Source organism: Peromyscus maniculatus, chromosome 10, assembly GCF_049852395.1.
Source record: "Peromyscus maniculatus bairdii isolate BWxNUB_F1_BW_parent chromosome 10, HU_Pman_BW_mat_3.1, whole genome shotgun sequence".
Taxonomy (NCBI): domain Eukaryota; kingdom Metazoa; phylum Chordata; class Mammalia; order Rodentia; family Cricetidae; genus Peromyscus; species Peromyscus maniculatus.
In genome coordinates, this window is record NC_134861.1 from 40,418,704 (window position 1) to 40,434,892 (window position 16,189).

Genomic DNA, 16,189 nt, shown 5'->3' on the forward strand with positions numbered 1-16,189 from the left:
CTACACACGGTCTTTTAGACTTCCTGGTAATCCAGAGAAAACACGTGACATGCCTAACATGGTACCTGACACCTCCTACAGGCAGCATTTAGCAGTTATTAAAACAGAAGATCATACTAGATAGATCACTGCCTTTGTGACTTACAAACTAGCCACAGTGGCCTCCTATTTGTCAGAAGATCTGTAAAGGATTTAAACATCAAGTTAAACCATTTAAGATGCTATATTCCAAAACCTCTGATCACGTGCTAAATATGGATTGGAAACAGTGATTCTCCCATGCACACTGAGAACAGAGGTGGACATTATTGGTGCCCTGATCTATCTCCACTTTATCCACTTGAGATGGGGTCTTTCAACCAGGGGCTAGCTGGGTAGTGAGTAAGCCCCAGAAATGCCCCTATATCTGCCCTCCAAAGCACTGAGGTGACAGGCACTCTGGATTTTTTCTGTGAATGCTAGTGGTTTGAGTTCAGGTCTCCATGCTTATGCTGTAAGTGTTCTTACTGGACGATAAACCCACCCACAATTCTTTGTAACAGAACTCAACAGAACAATTTACTTGAGGTTTTAGCATGGACTCCATTCTGACAAATACCATAGCCACCTGCAGCCACTATGAGAAATAATTAATGAAGAGGATACGTTAAATAAAGCGGGAGTTGACAGGCTATTTTGATGGTTATCTTCTCAGTGGAGTTCTTCCTGTATGTCAATATAACTCTACCTTAATGGAAACGCTAACAGCTGTACATTTGTAGTTAGTGTAACTCAATTAGCTGCAACATTATCTGAAGGAAGTTCATTGCTGCTTACCAGAGTCTCACGACAGAAAAGGTATCATTTATGACAGTCCAGTATATCATACTGTACATATACTACATAACGTATTCAAGATGTTTGAATTTATACCTTTATAATGTTTAATCAAACTAATGTAAACTGTAACCAGACCTTACTTTCTTTTTTATTATTAATTAAATGTGGGGGGGCGGTATGTGTATGATGTAGATGCTCTGTGTGGATATGGGCAGTTGTTCTGCAGAGGCCAGGCGAGGACATCAGATAGACTGATGTATCATTCTCCACCACATTCCCCTGATACTGGATCTCTCACCTTAAGTTAGGCTGGCAGCCAGCAAACCCCATCAATTCTCCTGTTTCTGGCTGACACAGCAAGGGGTCATAGGTAAATATGGCTGCCTGATCTTTACTGGTGCTGAGATTTTGAGCTGAGATCCTTAGACCTGGGCAGCAAGTATTCTCACCCACTGAGCCATATCTCCAACCCCAACACTCTACTTTTAAAAACAAAAATAATATGTATGAAAATTATCATAAAGAAATGTTAAAGGCTAATTTTAAAAGTTAAAACCATTTCAAAACTTAATAAAGAATGTAAAAGAAAAACAATGTTTAAATCCAACTGCTGGATCTAGTATGTAAAATTGTGGAGGCCCACAGAGGCTTCCTAGTGAGACCTTACTCAAGGTCAGTAGGGCTGCATAATGGGATGATTTGGCCACAGGCATATTTACCAGGTGTTTTGAAGGGTCTACATTTGGCTGTATGTTGTGCTTTGATCTTGCAAGGGTCTTTTGCCTCTCCCCTAGGTAGTGATAAAAAGCCCTTTGGAATGAACCTCGAGGCAACTGGGTAGTGACCCAGGACCCTCCCAAAGCTATCCTGTGTTATTTCTTTCTTATCGTTTCCTTCTATCTTTTTTTCTAATACTTCCTCATTCCTCTCTCCTCCCCCCGCCAAGAACCCTTCAAAAGGTTGGAGCTGGACTCCCACAGACTCTCATATAAAATAAGTGACCACGTAAAGAAAAATGTTGGAGCCAGAGGGATGGCTCAGAGATCAGAGGCACTTGCTGCCTACCAACCTCAGTTTGACTCTTGGAACCCACAGCGTGGAAGGAAAGAGACAAATCTCAGAAGCTGTCCTTCACACATGCACTTTCACATGTATATGCCACCCCATACATAATTTTTTAAGTGAAAAAGAAAAATGTTGTTATAGTATACACAAAACTTGCTCAAGCTCAGGCAAGCCAAAGTCCTAGTATGGAGGAAGAAAAGTAGGCATGAAGTCCCACCTCTGGTCAAGAAGCAATTTGCAACTGATAGCTGCCAGGACAGGGAAAATCACTGTCCTTCAGTAGAGTGACATTGACTATGTCAAACACACTCTAGGCGGCCCCGTGCTTAGGAATAATGGTCAACATAAATTGGACTCCACAGTCTTGCTTTGTTTTCTTCTTTTTTTTCAGGAGAGAGAAAGAACATGAACTTGGGTAGTTAAGGAAGTAGGGGAGGGTCTGGGAGGAGTTAGGGGAAGGGAAAGAATATGATAAAAACCTATGAAATTCTCAAAGAATAAATCAAGACATTTTAAAAAGTTTATTTTAAATAGCAAATTATGACTTCAAAGCATATTCTTAAAAAGAGGTAAAATATGGGGTGGCAGAGGCACACACCTTTAATCCCAGCACTTGGGAGGCAGAGGCAGGTGGATCTCTGTGAGTTTGAGGCCAGCCTGGTCTACAGAGTGAGTTTCAGGACAGCCAGGGCTACACAGAGAAACCCTGTCTCAGGGGTAAAAAACGAAATGAAACAAAACAAAACAAAAACAAACAAACAAAAAAACGAGAGAGAGAGGGAGAGAGAGAGAGAGAGAGAGAGAGAGAGAGAGAGAGAGAGAGAGAAGTAAAATATTATAATGGAGATAATTTAATCTGTGAGTTCAAGTGTGTCAATGGTATTCTTGAGAGAAAGGTTAAAATATTAAAAACTGGAAAGCTACTTAGGAACTGAGGGTTGTAGCTTACTGTTAGTGCATGTGTGTAATGTGTGCCAGGGCCTCCATAATCTCTAGCACTGACAAGGAAAGGGAGAATATAAAGAACTCGAGAAGTAATCTTCAAGAGTCCCACCTAACTTCTTAGTTAGTCTACCACTGTTGTCAATACAATCTTATTTTCATCGAAGACCCACCATTGGACAGAAAGCAGCTCAGGTGTTCCCTTACATGTTTGTAGATATATGTATACTTTGATATCTCAGCTAATTAACCAAAAGTTAGGCAGAGTAACAAACCATCCAGCTCATTCACTTTTTCTTCTTTTTAAAGTATGTGCTGGGACTCAAACCCAGGGCATTGCACATGCCAGGAAACCATTCTACCACTGATCTGCAGCCCCAGTATCATTTTAATTATTTATTTTTTTAACCATTGCAGAACATTTAGAAGCAACACTTCCAAGCTGTAAGATTTCATAATCCAGCTTTTGAGAACAAGTTACATAACACTTTGCTAGACATATGTAGAAAGATCAGTTGTAAAGAACATTATGTTGTTTACACATGACACACAAATTTGAATTAGATATAACTAAACATTGTTAATTGCTACAAAATTTTTAATATCTAAAAGAATAACTAAGAGACATTAATTAAAAACAAGAAATATTAATAGATAACACAAAATCTGTGCTAGTGGTTTCTTCTAGTTAAAAGGAGTACAGTCTGAAAGGATCACAGGAGACTTAAAAAGCTACCTTAACATTCTGGTTCTTAACTGAATCACACATGACAGCCCAGGCTGGCCACTAACTCATGGAAATCCTACTACCTCAGCCTCTCAAATGCTGGCATTACAGGTATGAGCTACTACCATATCTCTGTTTCTTAACTTGGAAGTTAGGTACACGCTCTCATTTTATTATCCATTTATGTAGCACAATAATAATGATGATGATGATGATGATAAAAGGTACTTGATCTTTGGGCTGGGTTCCTAGTGCAGAACCATTTAAATCCTTAGCATTTCCTGATATGAATCCTTTCATAATTCACTCTTTCAATCATCTCTGAATTATGAGAGATGGATTATAGAGGGATCTTAGGTAGCTCCAGGCTATAGACTAGTCCGTAGAATAATCAACTAAGTATATGGAGTTGGATTCTTCAACCCATCCTTCCATCTCTAAGAGCAGGAGAGAGCGTTGGGACAATTGAACATAGGTACTTAGGAAAAGTTCATGCAAAACCTTTCAAGCAATCACATTCAATGACTGTCCAGTTTGAAGACACAGATGTGCTGGGAGAGAAGCACACACAAAGAAGGCATGAAAGCTTTGTACCCAGGCCCCTATAGCTTGCCCTGTGTCTTTTCCATTTGGTGTCCCCAAAGTTGTATCCTTTACACTAAAACTGTTATTTTATGTATAGCATTTCCTCAATTTTTGTCATTATATTACATCATCAAACCTTTCAGGGGGAGAATAAGAGTAGCCCCCAAACTTAGAGTCAGGTAAACCCTCAAAAACAAAAACAAACAAAAAAGGCCAACAATAGCTCCCATTCTCTGCTGATGAATGTGTAGAAGGGACTATACTCCGTTAAGGAAAACTGTTCACTGATCTTTTAAAGGATTCTTTATGTCTGTATGTGTGGCTGTGTTTGATGATGTGCACCTGTGCAGGTGCTGTTGGCGGTCAGAAAAGGGTGTCAGATGCCTTGGAGCTGGAACTTCAGGTGATTATGAGCTGCTGGATGACTGTGAGCCATCCCATATAAGTACTAGGAACCCAATTCCAGTCCTCTGCAAGAGTAGAAAGTGCTCTCAACTGTTGAACCATCTCTCTAGTTGATTATTAGTATACAAAGAAACAAGTTTCATTTTGACATTTTCATGTCATTATTCTTTGTTCTCATTTGTACCTCTTCCCTGTGAAGGACAAGTGTCAAAATTGTCACATTTACAAATACATCTCTCCTTGGATCCAGCAGTTCTAAGAGTTAGGCAGCTATACTTGCAAATTTAGGAAATAATACATTCAATAAAGTATGGTTTCTAATATTCACAGACTAGAAATAATACAAATGCCCATATAGGGCTTTGATTGTATTGACAAAAGGGAATATGTGACTGGGGGGTGGGGTGGGCAAGCTTAATTAAATACCAGTAAAGAGGAATATCTATAACACACCAAGTCTATAAAAAGTGGTGAATAATACAGGAATACTGAAGGACGGATGGAGTGAAATAAGGATGTTCATTCTGGAGCTGGAGAGATGGCTCTGAGGTTAAGAGCACTGGCTGCTCTTCCATTGGACTCAGGTTTGATTTCTGGCACCCCCATGATTCATAGTCATCTTTACTCCAGTCCCAGGGGACCTAAAGCCTTTTTCTGGACTCCACAGACATTGTTCACACATGGTATACAAAAATACATGCAATCAAAACACTCAAACACATATAAAAAAACAAAGTTAAAATAATAAAATTGTGATAATAAAATTAATAAAAATAATTATTAGAAACAGTAGGATCAAGAGTTCAAGATTATTCTTAGTTTCATAGGGAATTCTAGTTCATGAGACCATCTCAAAAACAAAATAAACAAAAAGAATATATATTCTCTTTTGCTTGGGTCTATATAAGAATGGAAAAATAAGCAAGACATTAATTGAAAATGCTTACCTGTAGAAGACTATAAGGAATAGTATTGGATAGTGTAGTGGTTTAGTTGGTGAAACTGTTTGGGAAGGACTAGGGGGTGTGGCCTTGTGAGAGGAGACAGGTCACCCAAGATGGGCTTTGAGGTTTCAAAAGCCCATGCCATTCTGAGTTAGCTCTCTCTCTCTCTCTCTCTCTCTCTCTCTCTCTCTCTCTCTCTCTCTCTCTCTCTCTCTCTCTCTGACTAGTGCGTTTGGATTAGATGTAAACTGTCAGTTACTGATCCAACACCATGCCAGCCTGCTGCCATGTTCCCCACCATGATGGTTGTGGGCTTATCCTTGGAAACTATAAGCAAGTCCCAAAATAAACTCTTTCTTCTATGTTGCCTTGGTCACAGTGTTTTGTAAAGTCAATAAAAAATAATTAAGACAAAAGTGGACTAGAGGAGGTTGAGTCTTCTCAGTGAATTTCCTTTTATATAGTTTGAGACATGTAAAATAAACATTTGCTAGTCAACTAATCAACAAATGGTTTTAAAAATCAAAGAGCATTTTAACTTATAATTGACACACAATGGGTATGTATTTGTAGAGTACCATGTACTATTTCAATATGTGTATACAATGTGCAATGCCTAATAGATTGGGGTTAACTGGTGCCCCTTACAGTAAACATTTACTATTTCTTTGTGTTGAGAATGTTTGAAGTCTTCTCTATGAGATATTGCAAAGTATGCAAATACTGTCAACCATAATAACCTAACTTACTTTAGAACATTAGGAGCTTTTAGACTTCTGTGCAGTGAACCTCTCAAATTATGAAATTAGCAGCTCAAGAGAAAGAAATGCTCTAAAGTGTGAGTTGAGATTCAAACTTTTGTGCCCAACTTTTTTTTTAAAGTGTGTGTGTGTGTATGTGTGCTTGGAGGCCAGAAGAGAATGTTAGTGGATCCCTAAGAACTGGAGTTACAGGTGATTGTGAGCCATCTGATGGTCATGCTGGCAACCCAACTCGGCTCTTTTGCAAGATCAATACATGCTCTTCATGGCTGAGCCATCTCTCTATCCCGTCTACCTTTTTTTTTCTTTATTAAGAAATTTTTTATTCATTTTACATGCCAACCACTGATCCCCCTCTCTTCCCTCCTCCTGCTCCCTCCACCAGTTCTCCCCCCCACCCCAACCCATCCCCCATCCCCTGTTCCGAAAAAGATAAGGCCTCCCATGGGAGTCAGCAAAGCATGGTACATTCAGTAGAGGCAGGTCCCCCTGGCGGAAGGATCAGGATCTATAAACAGTAGTAAAAGCCTACAAATAAGTCAACCAGAAATAATATGGGTTGTGACAGAGATGCATTCATTTGCACTGACTTATTCGTGATTAAGAAATGTGTTTTATTAAAATCATTACAGGGAAAAATACTTATGTATGTCTAGTTAATATATTTATAGTTTATTTTAAAAATCAATGGTCGATTTAACCTAAAAGAGTACACAAGTCTACTGTGATTATTAAAAACGCTATAGTACTCTAAATAAGTTAACAAGATAAACCGGATTTCAGATATCAAAAAAATCTCCACGATGTTTGCACAAGGACTGTGGGATTTATCACCTGGCTCGCAGCTGGACCCGGAAGAGGAGCAGGGTCCAGTCAAGCGCCACCATCAGCCTGGGTGCCTCCTTCACCGGCGGCTGCTTCGCCACCGCAGCCACAACCAGCGACCGCCTCGGATTCTAGTTTCCCACAGTCTCCTCAGACTCAGATCTTGAAAGCTCTGTCACCGCCAGGGCCTTCAAAAAACTCCCGCTAGAGGAGGAAATACTGCGATAACATTGCCAGAGCCTCTGGATCCTTAGAGAATGGGATCCATGCCCGGCACTCGGAATCGCACATGCGCAGAGAGTCAGTCCCGGTTTCCCCCAAAGGTGGCTTTTCGGGGTGAGGCAGGGCCTGTTGAATTGCAGTGACTTGGGTTAACTGTGAGGTCCGCAACTGGGGGTGTGAAGGAAGAAGAAAGACAGGAGGATAGACCAGGAGTGACCTTCCGGGTTTGCTCAGGGATGGATTAAGTTCTGCTGTGAGAATGAGGCAGCAGTTGGTATCCCAGGGGACATATACACAGATCGGCTCATTTAATGAGGTTGAAGTCCTTTGCGGTACTAGCTGGGTCCCTGGAGGTCAAGAGGCAACCAGTCAGGAATCTCTTGAGAAGATGGTTACATTTTAATACACCTGCAGCTGGTACCTGGAAGTTATTATCTTTAAGGTTTCGTGTATAAGGACAACATAGGAAGACGGAGGGGAGTGCTGAGACAGGAGGATCACCAGTTTGGGGCCAACCTGGGCAACATAATAGATGTGCCTGGAAGAAGACAAAGTATTACATGCAAAAGGAATATACCGGTCAGAACAAGGCTGGCCATAGTATTACTTTGTGTTGTGATTCTTTCCTGTCATGTCTGTGGTCTTACACAGGTCAAGCATGCACTCAAGAAAGTTCTGTGAAAATATATCACCAACTTCAACCTGATAATTGACCTGACCATGGAAAACCTCACTCTATTCTCACTAGATCCAACTGTAACAAGCAATCTTAAAACTCTCCCATCAGAAGGCATCAGCAATGAAAATCTAAGATGCATTCCAACCAATTCAAAAAGTTCCTAAGCAAATATGCAATGTCCAGCAGATCTGTAAATCTCTCGTAATCAAAAGGACACTCAAGTAACAGACATCACAAAATGTCATTGTATCAGTGTTAATGTCTTTTTATATCACAGTATGTCTTTGACCCATTCTTGAGTCTTTAAATCAGTTATTGGCCATATGATGAACTTTTCAAAAACAAAATAGAACACGAAGTACCAGAATGTTTTGCATAAATCCTCTGCCTGAATTTTGCACATGCTCAGGATTATTGGGATCAATTTTAATGCAATGAGGGACGATGACTACATTGGCTAAGAAATTGTTTTCAATAACTTGCCTATGGATGCCATTTAGTATTCATGAAAGCAAAAGTAATGCTGTGCACTCTAATTTTCCATCACCATGACTTGCAAGTAGAGGTGAAGTCTAAGATACCCAAGAGATTCAGTTGCAAACCTTAAGGGCATGTTTGGAACTGTTATTTAAGCTGTTTTGTTTGTTTTTATTAGTGAAAACTATGACATTTCAGTTAAAATGAAAGAATTACTTTTAAAATGAGCCATTTCTTTATTAAGAGGAAAAGGAATACATACACATGCTTAAGTAAGTTCAACTTCTGGATCTGTGAGTATGAATGCTGGCAATAATGGAGAAGAATAATGATTTTAATTTTCTAGCTTCAACTTCAATTGAGCCACATTTCAGGGGGGAAAGGGAGCATAAAAGGTTATAATGAAGATTACTTAAAGTGGGTCTTTATCAAATGTGCAGAACCCTTTGAAAATGAAAGACCTCCATGTATTGTTTGTAATAATATTCTTGCAAATGAAAGCTTAAAACTTTCCAAACTAGGAGGCCCCCAGAAACTTAGAATGCTGAACTTAGTGGTGAGCCTCTCAAGTGTTTTAAAAGCAAGGACAGAAAGCTATCAACCCAGTTGCCCTCCCTCTGAGAGTGAGAAGGCCTTGCTGTCAGCACAGTGACTGTGGATCTCACACGTGCTGGAGGAATTCTTCCAGCATGTTTGGCTCTGGTGTGGACAATTTCTCATGATGAGTCAGTAGATAAGCAGAAAACTCTACTTAGTGATAACATGACCGCTCTTCAAATGTGTACTGTTGCAGAATATTTAGAAACAGTGTTCATTATTTGATTACAATCCAGGATAGATTTTACAAGCCAGCTCAATAAAAATACCAGTAAGGTGAGCTGCACACTTCTTAAAAGTTTATGTCAGATATATGTGACAAGAGGACTTTACAGAGGATTTTTGTGCCTTTTAAGTTTAGCCTCACAACTCAGTCCATAGATACTTTTAAAGAATTAGAAAAGCATATGGTCAACAGAAGTTAAACTGAAAATTATAAATGTTTCACAAGAGACGGGACAGCAAGCCTCACCAAGAACATAGCAGGTTAATTAACAAAATGCTAGAAATGGCAGTATCAGTTCAGTGTGGACCTGTTGTGTCATCCACTGGGAAGCTTTTGTATCCAGAGAAATTGCACAGGGGCTCCCGGAAGCAGTGAAAACTGTTTACCTTATTAGAGGAAGCTCACTGAATAGCTGATTTCTGGAAACATTTGGTTCAGAAATTGGAATGACTCATACCCACCTACCCTACCTAGCACACCGCGGTTTGTTGGTTTTCCCAAGGGAAAATATTAAGCAGAGCTTATGAATGCAGGAATGAGGGTCACATTTTTCTCACTGAAAAAAAGAATCTCACTTAGGAAATAGTTTTGAAGATGGTGTTTGGGTAACAAGGTTGTCATATTATGCTGCCATTTTTTGCATTTCTTAATGAACTGAGTTAAATACTGCAGAATTGTTACTGTAGCAAGCAAGGGTTAGAAGTGAATCCTAGTTACTGTGTTTCCAACATATATATATATATATATATATATATATATATATATATATATATATATATATATATATCCATATATATATATATGGATACTGTTAATGAAAACCCTTTGAAAGCAATAAAGTAAAAAATATTGCTCAAACTTTTAACCATTTCTTTCCAGAAAAGAAATTTCAGTGCTTAGGGTTAAGAAACCAGTTGCATAAAAGATGCATTTATTTTTAAACCCAGAAACAAGAATTGAGTTAAACTTGAAGGAGAAAGTGACTTACTACAACTTCTTCATATTCTCTGAAGAATGATTACTAGACCTTAAGTTTGTGGACTCCATGCATTAACACATTTTCCTTTGCAAAATAGGAAGAGGCTCCTGCTGTTGCTACCATTCATAACAACTAGCCTGGATGAAGTGGGGTTTTTAGTCTTAACCCAGGTAAGATCAAAGGAGAGAAATAGAACAAATGATACCACAAACACAGGTGTAATGCAACTTTCCTGTGTTCTAGGTTGGAATGAGCTTGTGAGCAGATACATTCACCGCATTACCTGAGACCTTACCCACCTTTTGTATCATTTCATAACGTTAAAAGTTATTTTGTTACTCTTTTTTTTTATACTGCTATTAAGAAAGTGTGGTAGCTTTTCTGGTTTAATTTTTATCAAATTTCAATATTAGTTAAAATCAACTGACTTTATGTTGATTGGACAACAACAATAAAAATTACATGAAGTTAAAGTTAAAGACCAGAAGCTTTCCTGGAGACATTTTGGGTACAAAAGAAAGTGGGTGTTCAACATGCCTCTGACACAAAACAGCTGAACCAGTGCTTCCTAATGGCTGCACCTTAAAGTCATGTTTACAAAGTGAACGTGTGTAAATTTTGGACTTCTTTTAAAAATATAACCCCAGGCTCAGTGTAGCTCTAGCATGCCCAAGGCCCTGGGTTTGGCTTACATTACCAGAACAAACAAACAGAATAACCATCTGATTATACCCAATAACCAGTATACACATCCAGAATGTCAATGCCTGGTGTTATATCCTCATGATGTTGCTGATTAAGCAAATTGTATTACATAGCATGTCTTCCTCAAGTGAATTCTAACTTTACATTTCTCCAATGCCTGGCCTTATTGCAATGTTGGATTTTGCAGACCTTACATTCTATTAAAAGTAAAGGAAACGCACGCGCACACACACACACACACATACACACACACACACACACACACACACACACACAGAGAGAGAGAGAGAGAGAGAGAGAGAGAGAGAGAGAGAGAGAGAGAGAGAGAGAGAGATTATACCACAAATACAAAAAGATAAAAAAGCTTGTTCCCCGATCCCACCTGCCTGCAGATATTTGGTAAGAATTGTTTTCTTATGTCCCAGGAATAATGAGTGATCTGTCTAGAGATAAAACTCAGTCTATTAAAAGGTGGGGGTGGGGTTCCTCTGTGGTATAAGCCACTGAAGCAAAGGTAGCACCTGGCCTGCATTGTGTCACATGGAGGGATCTGGAACATGGGATCCAACACAGTGCCTTTGTAGCTGCTGTTTTGGTGAGAGCCATAAGTCATATTTCAGACCCTGAGAGGTTTGGATCTGTGATACACACACACACACACACACACACACACACACACACACACACACACACACATATATATCACTTCTGCAAAATCTACTACCATGTAAGGCGACAGTCACAGGTCTCCAGAATATGAGTTTAGACATCTTTGAGGGGCATTTTGGCTTGATTGTAGTTAATCCTCTGACTTTCAAAGACTCACATCCATCCCACATGATAAATACCATCACCCATCCTAATGTCCCCCACAGTTCTGAACTTATTTCAGTATCAGTTCAAGTCCCAAACCTCGTATCTGTACTGCCTAAATTACAAATGGGGGTAGTCCTGGCCATACTGTGTTCTGGGCCAAGGTTATCTGTGCACTTGTGAAGTCAGACAGCAAGTTCTGTGCTCCGGAATGAATGAAGCTGGAGTAGGGTGAAGTCCATGGACTCTGTGCTCCACAAAGGAAGAAAATGAAAGGCAGAGCAGAGCTGCCAGACAGCCATGTCCAAAGTCTACCCAGATAAGGCTCAAAGCCTAGGAATAACCTGTCATTCTTGTCTGTGACCTCTAAACCTGTGGCTTCATTCAAAGCTGTCTGTTTTTATGAAGGGTAGCACATGTCTGTCCTGGAATGATCTCAATAGTCTGTTTCCTGCCTGTAGAATTTTGGTAGCCCACTCCCTTCCTCCCCTGCCCCCAGTCTATTTTAAAAAGCATTTCTTTTTCTCTGTTTCTTCAGTCCTACTTAGTGTTTCTTAGTCTTGAATACTTTGTGACTCACAATGATTCACTCCACTACAAAGAGAGCCTCTTCCATAGAGCTTTCTTGTGGGGGCCCACAGAGGTTTCCTAGTGAGAGCTGAGCTTGCTTTACCCAGCAGGGCTGCATTAGAGGATGGACTGACCATGTGTGTGGTTACCAGGAGTTTGGAAGGATCTGCACTTGGCTATGCTAGGGGGAGGTCTTTTGCCCCGCCCCTTGGCATTCCTACAAAAAGCCCTTTTGAAGAGGCAGAAAAGGCTAATGGATATTGATCCAGGTCCTCCTGAAGCTATCCTGTGTTTCTGTCTGTCTTCTCCACATATCTAAATATTTCTTTATTCCTCTCTTCTTAAGAGCACCCCAGGAAAAAGTGGGAGCTAGCTTCCCACACTTTCCTAAACAATTCTGCACTGTTTTTGTTTTCTGAGATGTGTGAGGGATCTATGCATCATACCACTCTTCAAAACACCCACTGTTATGACTAGATTTTTAAAATCTTTTTTATTGATTCTATGTGAATTTCATATCATGCACCCCAAACCCACTCATCTCCCCATCCCTTCATACCTGCCCTTTGCCCTTGCAACCTCCCTGCCAAAGGGAAAAAATAAAAATGACCAAAAAAAAAAAAAAGAAAGAAAGAAAGAAAGAAAATTTATAAAGGGAAGAAAGAAAAAACAACATCTCGCCATAGAAGCTGCAGTGTGTCATGGTGTCAAAGTGTGCCACTCAGTCTGCCCTTTTGCCCAAAAAGCTTTACTTGCAAATGTTCATTGCAATGAGTCATTGGTCTGGTTCAAGGTTTCTGGCTTCTGCTACACTATCAATACTGGATTCTTGGACTCCTCTCAGATATCCTGCTGCTGGCTGCCGTGTGTCATGGAACTCCGGCAGCTTTGATTCCGCAGGACTGGCCCCATCACATGCTCCAGCAGTTCTTAGACGGGGTACATGTTGGAGGGTACATGTTGGAGTGGGCCAACTCAAAGCTCTGAATCTGGGCCTGGATGCTAGTTGAGTTGGACAGCCCACCCACGCTCCTGCACCCATGCCACCAGGGACAGACAGCTCTCCTGCTTGCCCAGGTGAGGAATGGGGCCAGCTCTCCCGCCCTGACCAGTCAAGGGATAGTCAGCTCTCCCCACTGCCAGCTCGTGAGGGGCGGGGCCAGCTCTGCACAGCTCTCAGACAGGTGGTAGGTAGCCCAGACCAGGGACAGCCCAATGGCCTTTGGTGGTAGCATGGGCCACAGACATGGACCCAGACCGCTGCGGCTGCTACTGCAGGACTACAGACCCAGCCATGATTCTTGGTGGCAGTACGGGTCAGGGCATCTCTGTGGCCTTAGGTGGCAGCATAAGCTGCTCACATAGGACTGTTCTTCGCCACCCTCGCAACTTCAGTTCTGCTTATCTTCATAGTGCCCAAGCCATTCTGTTTCCCTTCCTCTACAATCTCTCCACCATGAACTTGCTCATCGATGTGATGCTTGCTCCTCCTGTGCTGCATGGCTGCAGGCAGGGCCTCTCCAGTGTCTCTCGCACCCAGCCAGCGCTGCGTGGCTACAGGCAGGGATATCTCCGGTGTCTTCAGCCCTGCCTGTGCCACGTGGCTGTGGGTGGGAGCCTCTCACGCCTGGCCCATACAACATGGCTGTAGATGGGAGCATCTCAGGTGTCCTCTGCCTCTCTGGGCCTAGCAGTGCCAGGTGGGCCCATGGGTATCTTCCACCCACCCAGGCTCAGCAACACCAGGTGAGCCAGTGGGTGTCTACCTACCCAGGCCTGGCAGTGCAGGGTGGTCCTGTGGGTCAGGTTTTTTTCCCCCTGCCTTAGTTAGGGTTTCTATTGCTGTGAAGAGATCCCATGACCACGGCAACTCTTATAAAGGAAAACATTGAATTGGGGTTGACTTATAATTTTAGAGGTTTAGTCCATCATCATGATGTCAGGACATGGTTGTGTATAGGCAGCTATGGTGCTGGAGAAGGAGCTGGAGAGTTCCATACCTTGATCCACAGACAACAGGAAATGAACTGACACACTGGGCATGGCTTGAGAATAAATGAGAACTAAAAGCCCACCTCCACAATGATGCACTTCCTGCAACAAGGACATATCTACTCCAAGAAGACCACACCTCGGAATAGAGTGTGGGCCAAGCATCAGACACATGAGTCAATGGGGGCCATACTTGTTCAAACCGTCACTCTTACCAAGCACTAAGATAATGATGCTCATACTTAAAAATGGCTAGAAGATAAATTTTATGTATATCTTACCACAGTTTAAAAAGTTTTAAATATATATTTCCAAATAAGAATGCCCAGCCACACAACTGTCATCTTTTTGCTACCCAAAGTTTGTGTTCCCTATCGTGGACCTCAACCTCAGCATCTTTCACAGTCTGGACAGGCTTAACCTCCCCCCCCCAATTGCTACTCCTGATTCTGTTTTTATAGTTTTTTTTTTTCATTTTACCCTTTATTAAAGCAACAAGAAACCAAAACTTCAACACTTGACTTGGAAATCTAAAGTAACTATATAAATTTGTTAAATACAAAGTGTTCCCTGTATAATTGTAGAAAAAAAAATCCATCTCAGTTTTCTGTCACTATATCACAAGAACCTCCTGTCTTCCAGTGTCCAAAAATATGTTCCTCAGTTTATTTTGGGCCCTCCCTAGCAGTGCTTTTGATATCTGTATTTCTATAGTTTATGATAACTTAGATATATCATATGATAAGATGTTATAGAATTCTTTTATGTTCTTCACTTCTTGTTGAGCCTTCCTCTTTGATATCCATATTTTTATTAACCACCGAAGGCAAATTAAGCCTTCTTTTTCTCTCATGTTCTCAAAAAGCCTCCCTGGCTGTATAACAGTTACTCAAATATTTTCAGGATTTGTGAAGACAGTTTGGGGCTAGAAAAATAATTTTGACTGACTAAATTGTTCTCTAATGTCATTTCAGTTGGAGAGGGGGCTCTTCATGGTCTGATTGAGACTATCTAAGTGTGATAGTCTTGTTTTTGTTCTGAAGGGAAAGGGGACAGAAAGACAGTTTGGGGTGCCAAAATCTGTATATAATCTCCATTGGTGGCATATTTATTAATTTAGTGGGACACACACACACACACACACACACACACACACACACACACACACACACTCCCTTTTGGATGCCCAAAGTCCAGAGTGAGTCTTGCTCTGCTAAAGATCTGAGAGCCCTTTATTTCTGGTTGCTCTGGGGAAGTATCAATCTCCTGCCTTTCCAACCCTGGAAAGCCCGTGTGCTCTGCAGAGGTAGTTTAGGACCTACCTGGGCTACACAGTGCTTTTAAGGCTGGTGGTGGTAACTTAGGGAGACTGTGTCAAAAGAAGGCTAGAAATATAGCTCAGCGTTGGAGCACTTGCCTAGCATGAGTGATGCCTAAGATTCAATTCCACTAGTACCATAAATTAATAATAGACAACTAAGTGAATAACTAAATAATAAACAAAACAGTGAATGACCCCACCACTGGTTACCAAGATACTGAATAAAAACCATTCCCCGAATTCACCTCTGAAAATTCATACTCCACATGATAAAAAAAAAAAAATCCTCAAACTACTGGATCAGGATGTGGTAGATAAACAAAAGGAAATGGTTTTTAAACTTTGAAGGGAAATTATTTCCAATTTAAAATTCTACATACTCATGTCTCAATCAGATGTGTAAAGTAGTGATATTTTCTGATATGCAAAAACCTCAGAGACTTCCTAGTGTGTTCTCAAGAAGCCATGAGGAATTGTGCTTCATGAAGAGATCTGGAAATGAGAGAACATGACACAGCAGAGAGGGAAGACTAGC